We start from the raw sequence: 27,031 nt of genomic DNA on the forward strand, positions 1-27,031 counted from the left end.
TAGTTTTGTTTGGAGCATTTTCTGACACCCCTTGTGATTTTTCACAATGGTCTGAAGGTTGTGCAAACAGAGATTGGGAGGTGCTGCTCGGTATGACCTTCCAAGCAATAGAACATGCTGCTCCTCGGGCATTGGCTTCTTCAAACTTTTTCTTAGATGTTTAAAAGATCTTACACCTAGTTTTTTTCATGCTTTATAGTTAAGGTGTTTAAGCTCTGATTATTGCTGTATCCGACCAGCCAGAAACAACTGCAGAGAACTTTCAGAGCTTCTGAGCTCCAGCTAGGTTAGCTTAGGTTAAGCAGGAGGTAGAATAGACAACTTCCGAATTCCTTTCATCTCTAAATTTCATGGTTCTGGGAATTGGTAACATCCAGGAATCAGAGAATGTTAGACCTGGGAGGAAGTTTTGAGATAATTGGGTTCAAGCCCCTCATTGTGCTGGTGAGGAAAGTGGAGAGACAGGAGCTGGGCTGGCTCTGAGGGACAGAGTGGTGGTGGGGGTGGTGTGTGGGGTGGGGTGGGGGCGTTGGGGGAGGCCCAGGCCTGATCTCACATGACTGGTCAGTGCAGTGGCCTGGAGACAAGGAAGAGAAAAGAGGGGCCACACACAGTTCTGGCAGTCATTCCAGGATTATCACAGAGGTGTAGGGGTGTGAAGGGTTGTGTCACCAGCCAGAATCTGATCAGAAGCCAGTAGTGGTTGCTGTGTCTGAGGTCACCCCCACAGACAGGGCCAGGGAGACTTCTGCACTTCCCTTCCACTGGCCTGGTTGCTTCTCCTGGTTCGCCAGTCTTCAGAGCAGAATCTGCTTTGTTCTCTTCTAACCTTGCAGGTTAAGCTGGGAAGCCCATAGCTGACTCTGTTCATCCTCTGTGGCTTTTGGCCCGTTCATGACCTTGTTCTGCTTTTGGATTCTTCCTTTACCACATTCCTAAGGGTCTTTGTTTATGCAGCCCTGGGTCTGGAGCCAAAGCCCTCTCACTTTTGCGACGTGCCTGGAGCTTTCCCACACGAGCAGGATAGAGTCCAAACTACTTCACTCTTGCTAACCTTTTCCCATCCTGCTGTAATGTGTTTGGTCGCCAGAGGAAAAAACCCGGAGAGATTCTGATTAAACACCTCCTTTATTTGTTGACGCCAACCACTCTGATGGGAACCACCTTCTTCCTAATGCCAAGCACACCATACTAGTCTCTAGCATCTCTTGTTTTTTCATGAGATATTTGAACATAGTTGGAGGACTTCAGCACTCATCATACGATCAGGCTTCAGGAACTCTGTTTTAGTCGATTACGAGGGGAACCTTGGAAAAACAAAATGCACAGTAGGCAGCATCAACAAGCCTATTATACCACTTGGACATAGCTTTTCCCTCATGCTGTTTTATCTTATTCACATTAAGTACACTAGCTGAAAATATCATGCCTGGCTTTATGCCCTCCATTAGGGAAATCAAATACAGGAGAAATTAGGATATATTAAACAAATAAGAGAGAGTGATTTTTCCACACTTTACTAAAAGATTTGCCGGTAAAAATGTATCCTTAGTTCCTTTATGTATTTCAAAGGTTATTGTAGATCATTACGTCTTTGATGGAAAGTATAATTTAAAGTTAAAGCCGCCAGGAACCGTGGCCTATTAAAGATTAACTAGATATTAAGAAAAAGAGTTTGTGAAATAATTTCAGTCATTTGCAGAGGATGAGGATATTTTGTTACATCTGACTTACTTACACCCAGTATTCCTGGGAATGTGTCCTTGAGAAGAAGCAAGGTACAACTCTAGCTACTTTTGTTTCTTCCTCACTGTCTCAGGAATCCTCTGTACTGATCGGTTCAAGCCTTTTTTGCTCTTCTTCCTGGACGTGTTAACCATAACTGTAATCTCTGAAAGGCATGGGATGCACAAAGGGAAATGGCAGGAAGGGCTGTGAGTGATGGAAAATACTGTTAAGGCCTCTGTGTTATGTAAGAAGACGGAGTTGTTTGGGGACCATTGGTCATTGACACGTGTCACGGGGAGGTTTCCAGGGTGCTATGCTTAAAGGTTGGGGAGAGACATGCCTTTTTTTAGATGTTTTAGGTGTTTTGTTTTTGTTTTTTACCGAGCAATTAATTGACTGCTTGAGCTAAAAAGTTCTCTCGGGAGGATCCAGCAGATCATCTTTTTAAAACATGTGGATCCAGCACATTTTACTGTTAATGTTTGTGCATGAATTGCTCTGAACCTCTACCTAAGTGCAGAAGTAGCCTGTATTTAGATTTCCTTTACTTACTTATTATTCAGCTATGGAAGATGGATGGTCATGCTTGACCCTTTAGAAGTCCTGTGCATTATCTGCCCAAGTTAAAACATACATGTTCGATGATCATGGTGTAAAGTCCAAGGAGAAAGTTAAGGTTCCAATAAGCATCTGAGTAATTATTATCTCTCAGTATACAGGGAGTTTCCCATGTGCTCCAAGTTTACTTACTTCCTAGACTAAAAGTTTCTGGTTTGAGTAGCTTTCATATAACTTCCTCAACATATGAGGAAGCTTTCGAGCAATTTTTTTACCCACATTGTTAAGGATATACAGGCAAATTGAGGCAGACATATCAAATTCTCTATTGGTTATGTACTCAGTCTTATTGTATTCACTCATAGACAGTTTATAAAATCCCATTTTTAGGATGTTGAAAATGAGACATGAAAGTTTACTAACTCGATTTTCCCTTTTATTATATTTTACTTCCTATCAAGTGGAATTTCATTTAGACTATACTGTATAATAAATTTACATTATAATACAGTTTACATGTTGGGGAAAAGATTGAAAAAGTCAGAAGATATCCGGAAAGAAAAAGTATGGCATAAAATTATATATATATAATAAGTGTTTTATATATATTACTATTTATATATTACTATTACTCTCCCTATATAGTAATAGTTTAAAATAACACTTTGTTAACAGTAATTTATATAGCTGTGGTCTCCTTTTTAAGAATGTAAGATTCTAAGACAAGAAATACATCTTGTTCCTTTTTGTGCCTACTAAATGCTTTGCGTATGGTAGGTACTTAATAGATGTTGATTAAATGGAGTCCATATCTTTTGTTTACTAACATGATAAAGAAAATATGAACCACAGACAGAATTCTTTAGGGATGAAATGCTTCTGCTTAAAATACACACATGGTTAGGCTAAAAATGGGCTGTTAGTCTAAATTACCTAAATAATTTTCTCAGTTTCTAACTTTACTGCTGAATTCCTTGTTCATGCCTAGACCCCATCCCTACTATCAAGTTAGTCTGTCATTGTCACATAAGCACTTAATGACGTAGAGAAGGAAAATATTCAATGACTGCCTTAAGTTAAATACAGCGAATATCATGTGTACAAAAATGGGAGGCCCGTTAAAATACAGTCTCTACTTGATCAGTGTAACATATGGTTGGGGCTTTATTATTGAAAAGCATTTAACTTTTTTATAAGTGTTACATTTCTAAGAAATATATTTTCTTAGGATATGTTGGAGGTCTCTGAGGGTCTATAACTGTGTGGAAGTATATATGATTACATTTATCAAGGTTCTGACCAGAAACATACCGTATGTACTTAACATATACTTAAATTTGGTATTTAAAGGATATTTAATAAACAAGAGTATTTACAAATGTGTTGGCAGAAATTAGGGAAACCAAAAAGGGATAATAAGATATTCTGAGGCCAGCAAAAAATAAGCACCTACCTTTGCTAAGCAGGGTTGGAGGGGCTAGATTGGGAGCCATTATTAGAACTTAGAAGGGTGGCCCTGTGCAGAGAAGTGCCAGAGAGGAGAAGTGACCTTCAGCCAAGGACAAAGGCCAACCCATGTTGGGCAGATATCCCTCACTCTCTTCCCACAGAGGGATCTCCCGACTGTGCCTTCTTTTGGAACCAATAGGAACATGGAGGAAGGAGGATTTCCTCAATGCATAGGTCATTATAGGTCAGCCTCCTAGGGTGTAGAAGAGCACAGAAAGACAGAGGGAGGTTTGGGGTTCCTTAACTATTTGTTGGATAGATGAATGGCTGCTTATTACTTTTCTTAATAGATGGTTTTGTTTCTTTTCTTTTCCCTTTTTAAAGATTTATTTATTTATTTTTAGAGAGCGTCGGTGTGTGTTGAGTGGGGTAGGGAATCTCTTAAGCAGAGTCCCCGCTGAGCGTGGAGCCCTAAGCTCTTGGTCTCACGACCTTGAGATCAGGACCTAAGCTTATCAGGACCTTGCTTAACCAACTGAGCCACCCAGGTGCCCCAGTTTTGTTTCTTTTAATTAACAGTGCTACTTCTTGCCTTCTTAAAAATCTGTATTATTACTCGAATAAGATAAGGATTACTTAGTGGAGTGCCTACTATGTGGAAAGCATTTTGCCAGGCCTGCTGCTATCAACAGTGGATAACTTTCTATGAAACTAGCGGCTAATGCAGTTGTATCTTGCTTTACATAACAGACCGATGCTGAAAGCAATGAAACAACTGTTGATATTAAATAGTTTGAAGTGACATTATAAGGTAATACAAAATGCCTCCTTTCAAGTAAATTTGGGAAGGTTGCTTTCTAGAGCAATCCTGAAGGGGCATCCCTGTCCTGTACAACTTCCAGAGATGGTAGAAATGTTCAGTATCTACACTGGGATACAGTGGCCACTGGCCTCATGGGGGCTATTAGGCACTTGAAATTGGGCTAGTGCATCAGAGGAACTGAGTTTAACATTTTTAGCTACACATGGCTAGTGACTCTCATATTGGATACTGAAACTATAATGGATTGTTAAGTAGATATGCAGGACCCAATTTAATTCTTGAATGAAATCCATTTTGAAGTTAAAAGTTGGGTATAGCATTTTCAGATTTTCGGATTACTGTCCTCCATATATAGGAACCTTATAAATACCAGTCACCAGAATATAAAGGAAAGAAATTGAAAGCAACTAACGTAGAGCAGGTCCTAAGGCTTTAGATAGTACAAGCAAAGCATAAAATACAAGAGCCCTTCCTGTTACATACTATATGCTTTACAAATGTAGGTTATATTTATTTAGACTGAGTTCTATTTTGAAATGACCACTATATCCAGGTTTCTTATCATTAAGGTGTCTACTTCAACTAAAAATTAATACATTTATTTCCATGATGTAGTTATTCTTGATATTTGATCCTTAATCACCACTCTAGTTGCTTCCATGCAAGAGGAATTGGTTACAAAGAAGATATTCAAAGAGTAAAGATAGGAAATTAATATGTACACAGCCGGAAGAACATATGACTGTTCTTCATTCCTTTTTTTTTGTTTATTTTATTGAGTTCATAGGATGTGTGTATGTGTGTATGTATTATATATGTGTATGTTTGTGTATGTGTATGTGTGTGTTTATTCAGCTTTATAATAAAATGCCTCAATTTGATCTGAGAGTTCCCTTGAAGGTTTATCTGAAAAAAAAAGACTCAGAGCCATAATTATTTCATAAGGAAAAGCAGACTAGCACATCATAGTGTAATATATTACCTGAATACAGCTGAAAATGCTTCTCAGGGCATTAAGTTCACGGATATTTGTTTTCTTATTATTTCTCATACTACTCAAGCCTACCTCTTGCCTACCGTTTTCCACATTATACTTCATTTGACCCATCTTAGACTGTGCCTTTTATCAGGAACAGGTTCTAAGTTCAATACGACAGATTTTGAAAACGGCCCAAGAATGTTTTTGATTTCTTTACTGTGGTAACATACATATAACATAGCATTTCCTGTTTTAACTTTTTTTCGGTGTACGGTTTTGTGGCATTAAGTACATTTACCTTGTTGTGCAACCATCGCCACTCAAGAACATTTTTTAATCCTTAATATTGGGAGGTGATGTTTCCAGTTTCATGGAGATTTGTTTCTTTTCCAAAAAGAACAGCAAGAAAATCATCCACAAATCCCCCTTCATGTCTGTAAAGAAATGTCTAAAATCCTATCTAATGGCATTTTTAGAGTGGTATTAAATTAGCAAAGCTCTTGTAAGCTTGTTTGTTAACACACAAAAAGAACTTGTTGAAATAACTTTTAAAATGAAAATGGCACTTTAAATAGGAAGAAGCAGTTATTTTGTGTCTTTCCATATCACTTCTGAAGGAGTTTCATCAGAAGCCCAACTAACATTCTGGAACAGTGACACAGTGTGCTAGCAGAAGATTTGTGATTGTAATATATGGGGTCTTTCACATTTTGTGACTCTCCTTCCTTTATTTCTTAAGTTCGCATCCTTTCTTTTGTTCATTTCATTGATTTCTTGAGAGGACACTAAGACAACAATGAAATTTTTACTCATTTTTGTGTGTGGCAAAACACATGCCTAACAAAGTTCTGTGAAAATACTAAAGGTAAAACCAACTTTCCTTCCACAGTAGAGTTCATCCTTCTTACCTGTTGCCATGGTAACCAGGTAAACACTAATAAAACTAAATGGGTGTCAAAATTTCCCATGTAATTTGTGTTGAAAATTCTCCATTTAAAAAAATGTTAGCCGGGTAGGGGAGGGAAAGGTTCAAGCAGCGGAAGAGAACGCAAACTTTATTTGAATATAGAAAGAGAGTTGAGGGAGTAGAAATCTGTGTTGCTGAGAAGAGAGTTTTCAGAGCAGACTGTTCTGGTATTTTATACCAATTATGTGCAGCTATTGCTTTGAATAAATTTTGCTGCCCTGCTGAGATTTCCTTTTTACAAATCCTGGAGCAATTATAAGATGGAAGTCTGGAATGTATAAACAATGTCCTTTGAACAGTAAATGAGCCTCATTCTTATAAAACGAAAGGGTAGGAATGTACTACCTTTTATCCTATGGTTCTCTGCCATTTTTTCTTCCTTAATCACCGGACTAGTGACTAGAAACTAGTGACTCCTGCATGAGTATACAAAAACATGAATTTTTGCCTAGAAATACTTTTAAAGTATAATTTCCATCAAATTAAAATTTCTCTGTTGCTGGAACATAATAACCAGAATACTTAATACCTGCTCAGTATAGCTACTGATTATATATTTCTATTATATTCTGTTGTATTAGTAACCTTAACGTAACTGTACATCAGTTTGTAATAGATTACAAGAAAGAAAACACAGCACCAAGGCAGTGTTCATGGAGAAAAAAATGACAGCCTTAGAGCATAGCATGAGTCTGAATTTCCAAATGTCAGCTTGTTTTATGTGACAGAGCAATGCACACTAATCATGGTAAACAATATATAAAATCCTAAGGAGAAGTCAACTGTCACTTGGAGTTAACTGTAGAAAGCCTGAACTCTCCATTATTTTCCTGAACTTCCAGGCCTTATACAATGTTTACAATAAGGTTTGGAGAGTTGCCTAGCACTGGAATATATACAATTAAACAACACAGTTGAACAGCCCTTTTATGTCAGTACTGCTAAAAGACAGCCATTATACTCACATGATAGTCATTCTTGAAACTCTTAACCTAAACAGGAATGGAGAACTTTCATTTGTAATTCTGTCTAAGTGCATGTGGGATTTGATTTGATTTGATTCACACAAACCCCAATGGAAACTAAAGATAGCAATAATAAAGGGATCACTGAATGAGAATTATTTCTTTGACTGTCAAAGAATTTAATACTTTTATTTTGTTTGTGACTGAGCGTAAGCATTCAACTCTTTGGACTTTAATGTAAGCTTATATAAACAAGGGAGATGGTGTTTAAATTTATTACGGAGTGAATTTTATTTGTTTGAAAATAACTTTACATGAGAAGTCAATAAAAAATACACTTTCTGGTACCCTCTTTCAGGCATTGACTAAAATAGCAAATGCGAAGAAGTAACAGAATATCATAGATTAAAATGAAACTAAACACAGACTAGCTGTTAAATCCATGTCGTGCTTATAAAAGTTTGATTAGGCTAATCTAGTAGTTATACCCAGTACCTGAAAGGTTAATCCTTCAGTATTGATGGCAACAAGAGGCAAGGATACGTAACCAGAGTGATTTTTTTTTTTTGAAAGGGAAAATATTTAAGAGATTGATTTATAGTTCTGTGCTTTAGTAATATAACTATGTATATTTAATACACGTACTGGGTTTTCTCTGTAATATTTTTTTTCCTGTCAGTTTCCCCGGGATGTTTGGCTTTTATAATCATGAAAATTAGTTTACAGCAAGATGAAAATAAAGCATAGCAAGATCACATAACTCCATACTGAGAGGAAGGTTTGAATTCAGTTCAGGCCAGTGGTTCCAACTGTTTTTCCTTCCTCTTTCAAGTCTCTTGTCTAAAATTTGAGAATCTGTCAAGCCCATTTCTAGAGAGTTTGAACTGTTTGACAGAAAGTTGGCCTGTTATAAGGCCAAAAGGTGTTTTTCAGAAAAAGACTGTCAACCTGATCTATGAAAGTTTTGGATCATGGTATTTGAATGGCTGAGTTAGAGCACCTCAGAAAATTAAAAGGTTATCTGAAGTATGATTTTTCAATAAAAAATTAAGCGGTTGTCTTATCTTACTCCTGGCCTAAAGCTAAACTGAGTTTGGAGCCCTCAATACAGACAACTTTCTTTATAGTACTTTACTTTCTCTTGTAGTATAGATCCTACCGACTTCTCAAAATACTTGGTGAGCTTCCATTTACAATTAGAATATATGAAAGGTTATATTGAGTTAGACCAATGATTTTCCAAACATGATTTTCACCTACTTTTGGAAATAAGGGAGGAACTTTGGGGAGCATTAGTTGACAGTTGAACAAGGTCAACCAAATGCCCAAATATCCCTTAAATAACCAAAGGATCTATCATTTGTGAGTGGCTAGACCATTCTTGGACCTGTTAATGTGTTTGGGACACTGAAAGCAATGTGATCCACACACATTTGTGAAGTACTATTGGCATTCTTTTTTCACCAAGAAAATAACATTTCAAAACTTTTCTCCACTCCTGATTTTCCATGACTTGAGGAAGAAGTTGGGTTATGATTTTATAAACTTTAAAAATATCTCCTTTAAATTTATATTTTTCCAGACTGAAGAGTCCTAATTTTAAAATTATACTTGTGTGGAAATATCTCTATTCTTCTAATCATTTTTGTTGTTTTTCATTTTGTTGGAAGGGCAATAATTATAATTTCCTGTAGCATCCAAGATGCAATTGAGTTTTATACATACTAACATTGGGTTTTTTATTTTATTTCCAACAAATAATTCTCCATGCCCAATGTTAATTGCTCTTTTGGGTTATGGTTCCTGTTGGGCAGCTACTTTTCAGGTGGTCCAAAATGGCTTCCAAACTTTGTTTCATTTGTAACTCATAGTTTAGAGGGATGTCTACTTTACTTTAGTCTCATTCTTACAGGTATTGAGGATCATCTGTTACCTCTTGGACCCATTTTCCCACAGCTCATCCTCATTCTCAGTATGTCAGCGTGATGAAAGAGAGTTGTATGTAGATGTGGGTGTTTCAATGTATACTGCTTCTTTTAAATGCTATATAAAAATGTTAAGTTAAACTAGACATTAGTCCAACAGAGATCATTCTGAGAACTCCCAGTAACTTCAAGGAACTTAAGGGACTTAGGTCATGATTTTTATGCTGGGTTCTTGTTACATATCCTTCCATAATAATGCCCTTTGCACACGTATTCTTTTTTTTTTTTTTTTAATTTTATTTATTTATTTGTCAGAGAAGGTGGGACACAAATGGGGGAAGTAACAGGCAGAGGGAGAAGCAGGCTCTCCGCTGAGTAGGGATCCTGATGCGGACTTGTTCCCAGGCCTCCGAGATCATGACAAGAGCCAGAGGCAGATGCTTCTCTTATTGGACCTCCCCAGACATCCCTGCATACATATTCTTAACTAGGCATATGGAGAATTCAAAGGTTGGACATAACCCCCATCTTGGAGAGAGTATAGCATAACTAGAGAAAGTACTACCAAATTAATGGCCCTTAACAACCCAAGATGAGGACCCTGGATGGTTTGAGGAGAATGGTCTGTGGAAAACTGGAGAAACAGAGCTCACTTCTCTCTAGGGGAGATCAAAAAGGTTCTGTGGAAGGGAAAACATTTGTGCCAGCCTTGAAAGAAATAATGATCAGGACGAGTGTTGTTGGTGGCAGAAAAGCCTTGTTATGTTTGAGGGGACGGGAGGAGCAGTGTGCATTCAGTCTGGCAAAGCATGTAGGAAGATGTGGCAAGTGAAAAGTTGTTACTCTTATCCTCTGGGCAATGGGAGCCATTAACATTTTTAAGCTGAAGAATGACAACATTTTAGGGAGATTAATTTAGCAGATGTATGAAGAATGGGTTGCAGGTGAGGGTAACTCTAAGCATAATGAAGATTGTAAGTATTTTAAAGTTGATTCTCTGGGAATCTTGTCAAAGATTTCTTGAAAACCCCTGACTGAGATACCATCTATATTTTTCAAAGAAAATTACAGTTGAACAACTCTTTTCACTACTGATCACAAAACTATTTAAATATAAAATCAAATATTTCTGCAATGTGTACAAAATATATCTAGTCAAAGTGATTCTACATTTTTCTGTGAATTATTTGAATTTGAAATCACTTTATAAACTCGAGTACTGTGTAAATCCATTCTGCAAAGTGTAGGAATTTCCTGGCAGATATAAGCTATGATACAATTAGAATTCATTATAGAAAGGTACATTGTTTTGAACAATAATAACAAAAATAATAATGATAATGATTACAGCTAACATTTATTGAATATTTGCTGTGTGCCAGGCACTGTTCCAAGAAGTATATGTACACACACCATACACACACACACACACACACACACACACACACACACGCCAATCACTACTTTAAAATATAACATATAGTAGTTAGGTATGAATTTATTTTATGTTAAACAATAAAAAAGGGAAGAGAACAACATATTAATGTGGTTGATAAACAGAGCAAATTTAACCTAAAAATGTTGTCCCTTTTCATATAATCAAGAAAATACCTGTGTACAGGGCACTGTAGGAAATGAATAATGACACTGTTTTATATTGACAATTGAAAAAAAACTATAGTGTAATTAACATATGCTAGAAAGTAAAAATAAATTGGGTGTACAGAATAATATTTGGGGAGTGGGTTGTGAAGCTATTCCAAGCAGAACACCAGCTTGGATTTGTTTTTCTTTTTCATCTAGAGCTGCCCAGCAACCTCATGGATTTAAAAATGTATCTGCGCAGTTTTACCATCTTGGTTCAAGAGTCCCACATTCAATGAAAGTGATAGTTCTCTGCATTAGGCTTCAGGTGTTGCCAGTGCTGGTCGAGCCTCTTTACGAAGGATCTTCTTGGAGCACCTGGGTGGCTCAGTCGGTTAAACATCTGATTTTGGCTCAGGTTATGATCCCTGGGTCCTGTGATCGAGCCCCGCATTGGGCACCCTGCTCAGTGGGGAGTCTGCTTCTTCCTCTCCTTCTCCCTCTGCTTCTGTTCGGGCACGCTCTCTTTCTCTGTCTCTCTCAAACAAATAAAATCTTTTTTTAAAAATCTTTTTTTTCATTCCTCCTTTCAGAAATTAATAACCCCACCTCCTCCCTGCTTTTCATTGTTTTATGGATTCACTATGAGGTCAGCTTTTTGTTTCCTTAACTTTATTTTTTGAAATCTCTTTTTTTTAACCCACTTATAGAGTTACATTCCAGAATGTCTGTCTCCTATAATTATATATGTTGTTGTCTTGTGACAATTTTCTAAGTGCTTCCCCAGAACCATTTTCAAGTTGTTTGCATAAGTCTGGCTTGAGAGACAGTTTATAGGGATACTGGTAAGACCTGAGACAACACAGGTCAGGATTTAAATGCTGAGATTACTGACTCCCTGAAGAAAATTGGTCTTCTGGGTGGGTGGGAGGTACCAGGGTGGGCAACTAGAAACTTTTAGGTAGTGATTCTGGCAGAGGGTTGTCCAACAGAGAAGAAACTAGAACCTACTAGCAGAATGACAAGTGTAGAAAACACCTGAAGCCTTCAAAACCCTGCAGCCCTGAGTTGCCATCAGGGGCCATGTCACCTGTATGGGCAGAGTCTGAGGAGACTTGGGAATCTTGGCTGTGGTGGCAGCAAGGATCCAGGGGATCAGGACCAGACCCAGGCAAGAATTTTGGGGTCCTTCATGTCCCAGGAGGCAGACAGAGGTCTCTGTTCCAGCTAAGGTTGAGAATAGTGTATACTTGGAGAAGAGCCATGAAAGAATGATCCAGTGTGAGCTAGTCCAGGTGCAAGGGGAAAATCTGTATCTGGAATGTGTATAATTTGTATATAGCTTATTCTCTGACAGTCTTCATGTTTGCTTGTGAGCGGTTACCAAGTCAAGCATTTTGTCCATTTTAAATGATTTCCTGAACATGAGTGGGGATTGAGGGCATTGTAAGAGAAGTACCAAAGCAGGAAACCAAGCCACTGTCTTCGGAGGAGAAGCCTGTATTCCTTCAGGCGGTGACAACAGACCATTTCCCAAGAAGTAGCATCAGGTAACAAGAGACTTTTTGTGCAAGGATCCCTTGGGGCTGGGTTTTGGCATATGTATGTGTAATAATCCCAGCACTAGTAAATACTGACTCTGTCATGGGTAAGGATGCAACTAATGCTAGCAGTTTTTCAGTGAGTTGTTACTAAGCTAGCCCTGCTACCTCTTTGTATGCAAGAGTTTGGATCTCTCTTGCCCAGGAAATTAGATGTCCCCTTTCAAAGCTGATTAATGAAAAAAAAGTTGCTCTAGTGATTTCTAATATTATAGTTAAAAAAAAAAAAAAAGCCTTGGATCACATGGGTGACTCAGTTAAGCATCTGTCTTCGGTTCAGGTCATGGTCCCAGGGTCCTGGGATCGAGTCCTGCATCTTCAGGCGCCCTGCTTTGTCAGGGAGCCTGCTTCTCCCTCTGCCTTCTGCTCCCTTTGTTTGTGCTCTTTCTCTCTCGCTATTTCTTTCTTCCTCTCTTTCTGTGAAATAAATAAATGAAATCTTAAAAAAAAAAAAAAGCCATAAGGATGAAGTTTCTTCAAACTTTGCTGCCCAATATAGAAGTTAATCATATTTACTTATGCTGCAGATTTTAACCAAATGATCAAAATCGCATATCCCACATGCTGGGCGTAATACTGTTATTTTGAGCAAAAGCTAACCAAAGTAATCATAAAGTACTTTGTCGTTTATCGAATTTTGCTGAAATTGGAGGAATGAGAATAAGTTTACTTCCATTAGAACTGATTTCGCACAGACACCTTTCCAATGCTAGACCATAAAAAAGCAGACCCAAAATGAAGGGTGTGTGTATTTACCCGTCTAACCATTTTGTGACCACACTATAAACATAATAATCCAAAAGTAAATCAGATAGAAACAAGCCGTTTGTGAGCAGGATCATGCCTTCAATTGCTTTGAAATCTGTGTTATGCATATAGTGGATATATACTAATAAATACTTGAGGAGTGCCCCAGAACCATGTATAGCATCATCTTACTCTTTTTAGGAAAATAGCTACTGCATTTTAAAATTTCCAGACGCACACATTTCTCTCCCCACCCACCCAGTACTTGCCTCCTTCACTGAAATCAGAGTGCATTGTATAGTTGATAGCATGTTTGAGGGCTTGTCAGCCTGGATTCAAGTCCACTTCTTCCGGAAGGGATTTCTGGGGTTGTGTTTACTTGTGTTAGCCACCTGGGGACACTCTCTGTCTGAAAGCCCTTGAGTGTATGTTGTCTGCTGGAGGTTTCCTAGTGCCACCTTGGTGGTTTGGGTGCAGTACCAGCGATGGTTCAGACTCTCGGTAGAGATTTGTTTCCTCATCACCCAGTTTCCTCCTTCACCCAGTCACGAGCTGCAGACGTGCACGTCTCCCTGCTGACTCCTTCAGCCCGGCAGGCTGGTTTCTTCTTTGCCCTTCCCCAGAGAATGTGACCTTCTGGTGTCCTGGTTGTCCATGGCCCTCTTCTATCTGATGCCTTATTTTGGAGCATCTCTGATTTCTAAGTGATGCATAACATAATATCGTCCTCTATTGTCGATGGCATCTTAGATGTGATGAAAGTAGCTCTTTGAGGATGCAGTTTTCCGGCTGACCGTGGCGTTTGAAAGCCCAGACCGCGGTGCTACGGATTGGGCTGCCGTGGGACCAGAACCTTTTTCTGTATAGAAGGTGGTTCTGGTGCCCTTGGGCTCCACTCTGAAGGTGTGAGCCAATCTGGATGGCAGCTGATGTCTTAGCAGTGTTCATTCTGCTAAGTCTGTGTGGGGTTGAGGAAACAAGGGCCCACAATAGTTCCTTCATGGTTCTTCGCTCCGCCCAAGTTTCACTGGGAGATGGCACTCAGGTGACACATTTCGTCACAAGTCCCGATTCTTTTCATTAGTTCTCACTGAATACCCCGTCTTTTCCTTAACGACCACACTTCTGCTTTAAGAACTTGCTGGTCAGCTGCATCCCTCCGCATTTCTCATAGCAGTTCGTCCTCTCCTGTTTCTTTGTTCTCATGTGGGCATCCTAGAATGCCCTCCTGAATCACAGTCTCCGCTTGTTAACAGACTATTTATTTCTCTCCTTCATGAGTGTGGCCAACATTCTCTTAATGCGTCTGTCCCCAGGTGATTCTATTCTTCTTTGGGAAAAGAGACAGGAGGAAGAGAATTAACATGTATTTATTGCCTGCTACCATCAGGTGCTTTATGAAATTCTTTTATATAATCTCGTGACGACATGTGCCAGATAATTCCTATTATCCTATTTTATGTAAGTGGGGACTGAGGTTCGTGGAGGCCAAGGAGCTGCCCAAGGCCATAAAGCAGGTAAGGAGTTGAACCAGTCTTTGAAACCTGTGTCAGTGGGGCGCCTGGGTGGCTCAGTGGGTTAAAGCCTCTGCCTTCAGCTCAGGTCATGATCCCAGGGTCCTAGGATCAAGCCCTGAGTTGGGCTCTCTGCTCAGCTCCTCTCTCTCTCTGCCTGCCTCTCTGCCTACTTGTGATCTCTGTCTGTCAAATAAATAAATAAAAGCTTAAAAAACAAAGAAACAAAAGAAATCTGTGTCAGACTGCAAGAAGTCAGACCATTTCATTTGATCTCAGTGCTCCATCTGAGGTCTGAGCCTCACTGAGTTTTTGTTTGTTTGTTTTAGCTTCTCTTAGGTGACTTATCTACAGTAAAGATTGAACACACATACAGATTTGAGCTAAAGCAGATGCTGCCTCTGACTCCATCATAGGTATAGTCAAATGAAATTTGGGCTTTCATTTGAGGGGCGGTGTGTGTGTGTGTGTGTGTGTGTACTTGTTGGTTTGGGTTACTGTGTTAACATTTGAGAAATGCGTACTTCTACCTGAGTTAAAAACAAAAGCTGAGGCCTTGCTGATCCAATTCTGAGACATAAAAATCTTAAAATGAGCCTGGTATCTGCTTTGGTGTCTCATTTTTACATGAAGGACTACTTTTGAACTTCTCTCTCTTTAGGATTTGGTAAAGCATCTGTTGAAAGCAAACACTATTTTTTATTTACATAGCTACATTCTGAGAAACCCTAGAACTTAGGATATAATTTATTGAATACCTTTAATGTCCTAAAAGAAAACAATTTTAAACACTTTTGTTTTTATAGGTATGATTGACAGACATCTAAACCACTTGGGACAGGAATAATTGCAATAAAATTATAATAAGACACTTTGAGTGTATATATACCATATGATAATAATACATGAATACATGTTAAGCTAAAAAAAGCTTTACTGATCAGTGTTAGAACCCAGAGAGAGAGGCTTTATGGAAGGTAGGTGACATTCATAATTACTAGATACAGATTGAAATTCAGAAATGTAAGTGTGTGGGGGGTTGTACACATACCTGTAGCCCTACTAAGCCTAATTTATTTACTGGCTTCTTGATCTCTACTGGTTGTGTGTACCCAAGGTTGTGATTACCCAAGCCATAATAAGCTTGGGTAATCTGGAAGGCAGCTATGCTCACCACTGTACCACCAACGCTGCACAAACTTGGGTAATCTGAACTAGCCTCCTAATCTTACAGGCTGTACCATGAACTTTGATGATTATTAAGTACTCTCAGGAGAGGGCATTAGAGAGAGGAGAGAATTCTGTCCCACAGTCCTCACTCTTGGTTTCTGAGCCAAGCTTGTTTTAATGATTCCACATCAGGATTCCTTCTTCCTGATACGGCTGTGATCTGGTTAGTGTCCGACTTTTTCACACTCTTAAACCTGGCCTCTCTTTGAAGGTAAATAGTAGCCAGGGTAGCCTGACTGCAGGCCTGGGGGCTGACAGGTGATGACTGGGAGTAGTGCGTTTCTTATCTTTATCAAATAAAAAAGTTGAATGAAAAATGTAGGATTGAGTCTGTCACTTGCAGTAACATTGGAAGTTAGCCAACAATATTGAGGCCTGATTTTCTTCAAGACAGGTGGCAATGTGTATTTGTTGTGCAGAAACTATATACAGCTACCTTAGAGAAAAAGAGAATAGAAAATACTTCTAGTCTTGGATTTCTATAGCATAGAGCCATGAGACGTTGGGAGTGCTATGGTGGTGTTGTGTCTACGCCAAATTCAAGTTTCACTCTGTCATCTACTGTTGTCATTAGCAGTGACAGGTTAGCTAATTAATCTGTCTTTTGGAAAACTTTCAAAGAGAGATTACCTTATTTGACTTTTTGTCTTTATAATAGTCTGATTGATAATAATTCACTTTGGAACTTCTTCAAAACTCAGTTGTTTTAATGCCCTTTCAAAAACTTGGCGAGAAGATGGTTAAAGGCAAATATTGACAGTTATATTTTTGGAACTGTAGTAATACGCCATCCTGTAAATAAGCACGCTGCAGTTACTCTTGGACAATTTCGAACCTAACGGAAATCCTTCCTTGCTGTATACAGAAAACTACGTTGCAGAACATGACAAGATTCCTAAATAGGAATTAGTTCACTCATCTGGGCCTTACAAGGGCAAGGATCTATTCTTCATATCCCAGGGTTAATGACACATTCAACAAATATTTGTTGAGTAGATGGGCATTTGAATGAATTTAAGAAAATGTATGACTTTTAAATAAATGGTACGTAAAGGTGAACTATTTTAAAAAATCGATGTAATATCCAGAGAGCTGCAGGGAAATAGCATAAGAGCTTATATATCTACCTGAAAGTATTAATAGCCATTAATGTGTGCCACATATGCTTTACTTCCTTTCTTCTTTTTAGATAAAAGACATAAAATATTGACTTCCCTACCTCCTCACAGCTGCCTGTTTTTGTGAATTTTGAGACTACTGTTCATGTCCTCATAGTTTTCCTACATTTATGTGTATTAATAACATTCAGTAGTGGATTATTGTGTGTGTGTGTGTGTGTGTGTTTTAAAGATTTTATTTATTTATTTGAGAGAGACAGACAGATCACAAGTAGGCAGAGAGGCAGGCAGAGAGAGGGGGTGGGGATGCAGGCTCCCTGCCGAGCAGACAGCCTGATGCAGGGCTCCATCCCAGGACCCTCAGACCATGACCTGAGCCAAAGGCAGAGGCCCAACCCACTGAGGCACCCATGCACCCCTATTTTGTGTTTTTAACTTTATATTTAGGATAACATACTCTATGATAGAGGATCATTCTGAAGTTTGGTCCACGCAGACTTAACGTTTTTGAGGAATGTCCATGTTGTTTACATATTGTATGTCTATTTTATGTTTCATTCCTTAGTAGTTTTCTGTTTTATGCCATGATCTGTTCAATTTTTGATGCATAATTGAATTGTTGCACGTGTTTTCATTGTTATGGGAACAACCCGTCCTTGAATATCCCTGTCTGGATCTCTTTGTATGCATGTATGGCAGCCTCTCTGGAGATGATGCTGGAAGCAAAGTGGAGAGTGTGTCGTTTGCACCCTGAGAGGGCTGTCTTTATCCTTCTAACAGCACGCAGGAAAGGATCTCTCCTCCATATTCTTTCAAAGAGGCTTTTGTATCTAGTCAAGTGAAGTGGTTTTGTGTTTTTTTTTTTTTTTTTTTTTAAGTTTAAAGTAGATGGGTTAATTGCTATTTAATTTCACAAAATTCAAATTCTTTTTCATAACCGTAGAGAAAATAGGAAGACAACATATTACACAAAACACTTGTGAATGAAGTCATGGAATGCACTAGAAGGTATTGGGTTAAAAGCCCTTTTGTTGCCCTCCACCCGGGTTGCTTTGGACTACACCGCAGTGCCTCTCATTCAGAAGGGGTGGTGGCTGAACATTCCCCACTGACAAGATCCAGTCTTGTATCAGCCTCAACTGAGGCCATTTGAGAGGCATATTAGGAAGTGAAAGAAAGCTAATGAAAGGTTCAGGATCAAATAGCTTAAGTTAAGGCTTTCACAGTCATTGGATTAACCATCCTGACCACTCTGCACATCTTCATGAACTTCTCTTTTTTGTAGAAAAGATCCCTCTTTTATGTGGAAGTTACTATTAGCAGAAATGAAACCCTAGTTTTGTCAGAAGGGAAAAAAAAGGCACTATGACTACTTTTATGTTATCTTTATCTTGTTGTTGTTGTTTCCTCTCTCTCTGACAGCGGGCTCTGTTTTCCTCTCAGGTCTGCAGGAAAAGCCCATTTCCTTGACGTGCTTTTCCTTTCACGTATAAATAGCAAGGGTTAGACTCCCTTTTTAGCCCCAAATCTCTTCCCTTCTTCTCAGATACTCGTTCTTCAACTGAAATGTCTATATGAATTGAGCAGATGACCATGGCTAATGTGATGTTCTTTACCTTTTGTTTAAATTCTCCATTCTTCTTGCCAGAGGCCTTTATTGTTGCGAGTATCATTTCTATCTACTCAGTACTAGACTCGAAGATATCATGTGGTTGTCAAGTTCCTCCTGGGTCTCCTCACTGCTTTTGCAATCAGCCTTCCCTTTCCTGCTCTAATCTGACCAGTGTGATATGTAGATTATAGGATCCTATAGGATCAGAGAAGGTTTCCTCAGGGCTGCTACCCTGAAACCCCCTGGGGCGAAAGACATATATGGGAGCAAAGGGCAAGGATCATCATGTCTTTGTCATTTCAGTATCATACTTAGCACATTTGCGAACTCAGTAAATACTAAGCACAAACTCTTAAGTGTCCACTTGCCAGTTATCTGTGATAAATGGCACAAAACAGATTGGTTTTCTTCAACACACAATATGCATTCAGTCCACTTGAATACCCTCTCTCAGATGCTTGGTGCCTGTTCAAGTTTGGGGCCCCTACAGCTAAGCAGAAGAGAGTTTGAGAAGGAAATCAGTGGGGGCAGAGCATATAAAGCAACAATAGCTAAAACATAATAATACCTTCTTTATCTGTTGTTCTGGGTCATTGGCTCTCCTCCTTGCCTTCCATTGTCATAGAAAACTGAATATTGAAAGAAATTATAAATCAAAGGTGACAACGGTGATGCCATTCAGCTGCCTATTGCCCGAGGAGTTGTTTTAGATAAGTAGAAGGCCACATGGCTAATGCCTAAAACAAGCAGCAGGTCGAGGTACCTAGGTGCCTGGGTGGCTTACTCAGTTAAGTGTCTGCCTTTGGCTTGGTCATGATTCCCAGGATCCTGGGTTCGAGCCCCATGTCGGGCTCCTGCTCAGTGGAGAGCCTGCTTCTCCCTCTCCCTCTGCCTGCCGTTCTGCCTACTTAAGCTCTCTCTGTCAATAAATAAATACAATCTTTAAAAAAAGAAAAAAAGAAGTAGCAGGTCCACGGGAAATTAAACTCTCTCTCCTTTCTCTGGCCACCTCCCCCAATACCTTTCTATTCCATTCTACTGGAAATCTGTATTTGTGAAGAATTTGAGTCCTTTACTATAGGCAAATACTCGTGTGGGCCTAATGGAGTACCTAGAGCAGTGAAAAGGGAGGTTATAACTCAGGAGGAAGGCAGTGAGTGGCAGCGGTGAGTGTGAGCTAGGGAGGAGAGTGTCTTCCTCAGTCCTGGTAGCCCTGTGGGCTCACCACAGCCCGGAGCTCTCAGAGAGGCAGACCGGCCAGTGGGGCTCTCCGGCCCTTCAGTGACTGACTTCTGTGGTGACTTTAAAAAGGCAAAAGGGAAGGGATCGGAAGTCACACTCCGCTCTTCCACTTGCTTGAACTGGTTTGAATGAAGTTCTAGAACTCCAGACACAGCCATGGACTCCCTGCCTACCTGTGATTTTTGTAATGCCACCATTTTCTTGCTTTCATCAGAGCATTATCCCTGTTTTTGTTTTTGTTGTAAAGCACAGTTTCTAAGAGGATAACATTAAGCTTCGTTGTGCGTTTAGCTCTTAACTGTAGTGGACTGGGTAAAGAACAGAGACAAGGGGGTGCTGTATGTCTTCAGAAGGGCGCCGACAAGGTCACCAGAAAAGGAGGTTGGGGCAAGGTCATTTCTCAGGGAACTTAGGGAAATGCACCTCCTTCCTCCCTACCTCACGTGTCTACTCTGTGTGGTTGATATGTTAGTGAAATTAGAATAAACGGAGTCCATACTAGGATTTTGGCAAAACAGCCAAAGAGAAAAATTAAAAAAAAAAAAAAAAAAAGTAATCGGTTTTCTTTGGTTGAAAAGAGAATGAATACTATTATAGCAGCAGCTTCTGGAACTTTTTTCTCCTGAGAGCTTCCGGCTGTCTGACCTGTGGCCAGACCCCAGCAGTACAGTAATCTTAATCGAGACTCAGTCTCTCTGAACTGCAGTGTCCGTATCAGCAAGTTGTGGTTTGTGGGGCCCCAGGTTGTTGATCCCCTTACCCAGTGGTGACATGCTGAGTGATGAAGGTGCCCAGAAGTGGTCGCCACCTCTTTCCCTTCTGCTCCTATTGCTTGGTACCTTTTAGAGGCATTAAAGCCCTCAACTTCCTGTTAACCCACAGAAAGCAGATGCATCTCAGAATTTATGACCAGAATCAGGACATTCACCTTGATTGCCTTGCTTCGGATGAAGATGGAACAGTTTGGGGCCGGGTGGGGTTGTCTCCTGTTTTGGGGAGTCTCTACTTTCTGTGAGCCTTCTTGTTTTAACTCATCTACAAGGTTAATGGATTTAATTATGTGTTAGATTGTAATTAAGGATTCTTCTCAATTAATGATGCTGGTGTAGGAAAAGCCATAAATTCTCCCATGTCTCAGTTAGCTTAAACTTGAAATAAAATAGTGTTTAGATGAAGTTCCTCTCTCCTAATATATACTTTTGTGCACCTTGGGTTCAATCAATATCGACGAACTGATCTTCTAGAAGGAAGATAAGTGCACTAACCCTTATCTCATCTGTCGAGTTCTGTCAGGTGCTGTGCTTCAACGATTAGCGTCAGGGACAATTCTGCAACTTTACTTTCCAAGTAATGGGAAAGTGGAATAAATTATTTACTGAGAACCTCGGTGGTAAAATGCTCACTGATCGCCTGAGGCAGTAAGGTTAACTGTATAAGGGAAGATAATATACGATTTGGTCAACAGTTAATAATGATTAACGAGTGGAAGAAAGAGGAAAGCTTTTTAAAACATGGCAGAAATGTAATGTTTCTGTTGGCTTGTATTTCTGTAGAAAATTTTAAAGCTAAGCATATGTATCATTTTCAGTTTTTTGAAATATGCCATTAAGAATTATGGATTTAAAGTCTCCCCCAAATGCATTTAATCTTTTAAGCATTTGTGCTATTAAAAAGATCATGGAGGAGCAAGTAAAAGCATTTTAAATGTAAATCTTGTGAGCAGGAAGAATGGCAGCACTCTGTTGTGGGTGTCCCGTTTATTTTTCTAAGATGAAACTAAATGGCGTGTGCTTCGGAAGCCTACTAGAGTTTTTCTGGAAGGGTGGTGGCAACTCAGTTGCCCTAAAAAAGGGTGGATACTTACAGGAAATAGAAATACATAATGCTAGTGTTAGAAAAGAGACCAAGAAAGCTCTCGAATCCACATGAATGAAAGTGATCTAAAATGGCAGAGATAGACTGTCCATAGGGTTATACGGAACGAAAATGCAGACCAGGTGAAGACCAGACGAGTTCCAAATGTTGTTGCATCACCAGGACAGTTAGACCACACGGTGGGTATTAGGTCTTGTCTCCAGCAGAGCCAAGAAGGTGCTGCCTGAATTTCTAAGGAGTTATTTATGCTGATGCAATTTTTGCCAGGGTGCTCTGATTCGTGGTTTAAGAGTCAAAGCAGAAAATAAAGCGAATAAAGTGAACATGAAACATAGGAACCTGCTCCATCCAAGAAGCCATTCTCCACACTTGTGTGTGCACGGTATATCTTATTGGCCTTTGTGTTGAAAGGTTTCCCTGGAGATTTCCTTGAGACCCAGAACCCCAAGGCATGACCCACAGTGCTTACAACAGGTCTAAGTACTTTCGTAGGGTAAAGACTTCAGTAACTTTTTAAAATATTAGTAAGCTGGGGAGAAAACTCGTTAAAATGTAATTTCATGTATGAAACAACTTCTGTAGCAAGTTTCTTGATTCGGTTTTTAAATATTGACAATTTCAAGGATTACTGAGAATAAATGGAGGCGCATGTTAATCCAGTTATAATCACTGTACCTGAGTAAATATCCAAGTTTACACACCATAAAAAGAGTTACCGTCTGTCTGCTGTCTCACATAATACGCGGCACAGAGTATCTGTAGTGGATGGAGTAGCTACTTAACAGATACCGGTTAAAAAATAAATAAGCGAATTTGGTCAACCAGGCTGTAATAGAATTAGGTTTACATAGGAGAGGTAAATGGGCTTCTGAATAAGGTGTTCAGTAAAGCTCGACTGTGATGATACGCAAAAATTGATGCCAGCGATATCTTTACTCTAAAAGATATTGAACATATGTACTCGATTTATCTTTGTATCTTTGTATAATTGTTGTACTCTTCTGCAATCATCTGCCTCCAAAGTGGAGAGCTGCACCCAACAGAGCCAGGAAGTTACCGAGGACGTCACACGGTACGTGAAAAGTGTGACATTTAGGCCGGTGCTGATTCACGCACAACTCAAATGTTGTATGTTGCCTCTTTAGCAAACCTCTGGTCCGTGCTTTGAATTCTATTTTCCTGTTTCGCCGTGGGTTTGTGATATTTCAATACTACTTTACTTACTTTAAAGACATAAAGCACATTGTGGCTGTGTTTTGAAGCCATTAGTACTACAAGAAATTGTGCTGGTTTTTTTCTGCTACCCTGGCTGCAGCAGCAAAGCTTAGGTCTCGGACCGTGGTCAAATGCAAGCTCTGCTGCTTATTAGGTGGGAAAGCCTAATGGAGCTGCTCTATCTCTTGTAGCCTCAGTTTACCTCTCTGGAGAGTGAGAACCTTATTACTAATGCACAGGATCATTAGTCTTCTCAGCCTCTGTTAAGCTACACAGAGTCGGTTTGAACTGGCTAGCTGAGGTTTGCTGGGAAGGAAATGAGTATTTTCTGGGTTTGGCACAGCGGCTCTACTATTCCTGTTGATGAAATGGCCCACAGAGAATAAATACAGGGCAAAGTAGACTTTCGGAAAATGTGTCGAATGGACCGGGTTGGAATTCAGAAGATAGCAGATGCTGCAAGAGCAGGTCGGAGAAGCAAGAACATCCGAGCTGGGGGGAAGGGGTACGCAGGTAGATGGCTGCCAGAGCTCCGTGTCCAGCCGCAGCGGGTGAGTAGGGATGGTGACCTGGCAGTGCGGGGCTAGACTGAACCATCCAAAGATGAAGAACAGGAAAAACTTAAAGAACTTTGGCTCCCATTTGGTGGAGGAACAAATAGTCCCACATATATTAGCATCTTTTGGGGTTGTTATTAGTAATAGGCAGAACATGATAGCTAATGTTGAAGTTATGCTCAGCTTATTGTGAATCATTAGGAGAACTTACGTGCAGGATATTGTGCTTAAGAAAGCAGGAAAATCTAAAATACGACTTGGAAACCTTGTCATGAAAAGACTTAAGGTAGAAATCTGTATTGTATTTTTTTTTTTTTAAGATTTTATTTGTTTATTTTACAGAGACAGACACAGTGAGAGAGGGAACACAAGCAGGGAGGGCAAGAGAGGGAGGGAGAAGCAGGCTTTCTGCTGAGCAAGGAGCCCAATGCAGGGCTTGATCCCAGGACCCTGGAATCATGACATGAGCCCAAGGCAGGTGCGTAATGACTGAGCCACCCAGGCACCCAGGAATCTGTATTGTATTTTATTTAAGCCTCAGTTATCTAGATTAAAAACAATAACGGAACTTAATGTGAAACTCATTTGCAAAAGCCCCAGTCCAAGGGAGCTGACTCTTGGCTTCTAGATAGTGCAGTTAGCAAGTTTCCTCATCTTTCCAATGGAAAGAAAGTAAGAGGCTTGGAATAATCCCTGGAAAGTCTTAGCACAGTACCTAACTGTACCTGCCACATAAAGGTTAGCTTTCATTACAGGTCTGTTAGTACTATGGATGTTACAACTACGATTTTACCTTTTCCAGATGATTTTTCTGAAACCATTAAATTCCAGTCCTTTTATGTCACCTGGAGGTCCTTGTTCTGGACTCCTTTGTTTGGTCCAGATGTCCTCGTCTTTCATTCAGTTTCCAAACATTGTTTTTATATTGGAGAAATTGCTGCTGCACATTAAAAGCTTGGGAAAGGAGTTTATATTCCATCGTGTGTGCTCTCTTTCTCTTCTTTCTTGGCTGGGTGTTGGATATGTCCTCACCATGTGTGTTCACAGTTTTCCTTCCCAAGCTCTAAGTAGTGCCCATGCGTCACTGCTGCTTGCCAGCCACAGTCCATATGCTGAAGTATGTTCCTGTTAGTCTTTGTTCAATCTGCAACCACATTCATTTTCTCCTTTCTCTCCTTCTTCTTGCTTGTAGTATTTGCATTTCAACTCCTTTTCGTGACATAATTGTAACAGAAGTGAATTTGTTTTCAGCGGAGGGAAGGATTGTGCCATTTCTGCGCAACCAACAACACAGCTTTCGCTGTTTCTTATATGCCGTTCATAAAGTGTCAGCTCAGGTAGAAAAGGCCAAGGCTTCCACTGAAGTTAAAATGAAAAATCTGAGTTTCAGTCAACATCAGATACTAGTCTTTATCTTGACAAGAGGATTTACTCACTTTGGAACGATAGCTCTGATTAAATATTTGTTGGCACGTACCATGTGGCATTCTAGGAACCAAGATCTATCTGTACTGTAACTTTGTACACTGGCCTATTCAGAGAAACAAGAGCTACAGGGGTGGGTCAGGTTTAACTTTGGAGAATGATCAGAGAAAATATTTGACTGATGAATATATTATTTGACTGATGGATATTCAAATAATGATTATCCTAAATGTACTGAAAAATCAAATAAACAGAGAACTTTTCCATCTCACTAGTAATACTTCCTAAAAGTAATTTTAATTCCTCACTTCAGAGTGATGTTTTAAAAAATGTCAATCTGATCCCATTGTCACCCCCAGCCCCAGACAGACAACACTGCCTGAAATCTTCAGTGGCTTATGGGTACCCTGAGAAAAAGTGCAATCTCTTTCATAGAACCAGGATGCCTGGGGCACCTGGGTGGCTCAGTGGTTAAGCCGCTGCCTTTGGCTCAGGTCCTGATTCCAGGGTGATGGGATCAATCCCCACATCAGGCTCCTTGCTCAGCAGGGAGCCTGCTTTCCCCTGCCCGCTGCCCCCCCCCCAACTTGTGCTTGCTCTCTCCCTCCCTCTCTCTGTGCCAAATAAATAAATAAAATCTTAAAAAAAAAAAAAAGAAAAAGAAAAAGAAAAAAGAACCAAGATGCTTTCGAGGAACCGGCCCATTGCACTTCTAGCAACTTCCCAGCACACTGGCCATCCTTCACTTCCTCATGCTCCATGTCCGCCCTGCCGGGACATTTCTCCTCTTTCAGATTGATTTTTCTCCCCATTCTTTACATGGTTAATTCCTCCTCAGCCTGTAGGTCATTTTCACAGTTACTTTCTAAAAGGGCTTTCCTCTTCCCCTGATTGAACTGAGAGCCTCGAAGTTGCTGTTTTTCATGGTCTCTTGTTCTTTAACCGTATGACATTTGCTGCAGTCTGTAACTGTATATTTATTTGTGTGTTTCTTTAGGATCCATCTCACAAATAGTGAGATAGTGAGCACCATGAAGACAAGGATTCTGACTTGGTCACAACTATACATAGTGTTGGGCACAGTGCCTGGCAAATAGCAAGCACTCAATAACTCTGTGCCAAATTGGTGAATACTCGTAAGATTGCAAGAGAAGGATACATAATTGAGATGGTTTGCATGTGTCTTTGTTTCTTTTCTCTCTCTAGTTTGCTGTAAATATTCCACTCTCATCTGATTTCCTCAATAAAAAACAATATAATATTATTTTAGTTCGAGTAGCAATGATACTGAGTTATGAGCTGGGTGGTTGTACACATGAAAGTACATTAGATGCAGCCTCTCCCTTAATGGAACTCATAAGCAGAGAGATGAACATTGAACTCTTTGGAAGGCAGCCTGAGGATAGTACCCAAGGGCAGGAAATGATACTGGAAGGACAGATTGAACCTGGGTTCTCGATCATTTAGGTGATTTTGCTAATAGGTTTGGATGCTATTTTGTAGGCCACAGAGGCCATGAAATATTTTAAGCATGTGAGTGAGAGAGGAGATCTGTGTTTTAGAGACAGAATGGTGGAGTTCCATCTAAAGACCTTACCAAGGTAGTTCAACGGAGTGGTGGCAATGAGTTGCCGACAGAGTGGGACAGAAGAAGGCATGGAATAATAGCCCACCTTTGCAGAAGTTAGGTTGTTATGGGAAGAGAAAGAATGGTGGGATCTCTTTTTAAAACCTTTCTTTAAAAAAAAATTCTGACAGTAATACGTGCTTAATAGAATTTTTTAAATGCAGCAAATTATAAAGAAGAAAATGAAGATTGCAGTATGATACTGGAAGGGAAGGCAGAGTCAAGGGAAGGTCTCTTCAGATGGTCAAGGTGTGGGGGGAGCTTTGGGAAAAGATCCAGAAGGATCTTCC

The 27,031-nt window shown here is 39.8% G+C and overlaps 1 long non-coding RNA gene across 2 annotated transcripts in view; it reads right to left on the minus strand.

Moving 5' to 3' along the window:
• Positions 1–10,869: 10,869 nt before the first annotated feature.
• LOC309844446 overlaps positions 10,870–27,031 on the minus strand; it is a 37,007-nt gene continuing 20,845 nt past the window's right edge. For both annotated transcript variants that reach the window (XR_014300694.1, XR_014300695.1), the window contains one exon: positions 10,870–14,656. This is a non-coding gene — a long non-coding RNA (uncharacterized lncRNA). The remainder of the gene's footprint in view (positions 14,657–27,031) is intronic.

Source organism: Mustela nivalis, assembly GCF_964662115.1.
Source record: "Mustela nivalis genome assembly, chromosome: 11".
NCBI classification, from domain to species: Eukaryota; Metazoa; Chordata; class Mammalia; order Carnivora; family Mustelidae; genus Mustela; species Mustela nivalis.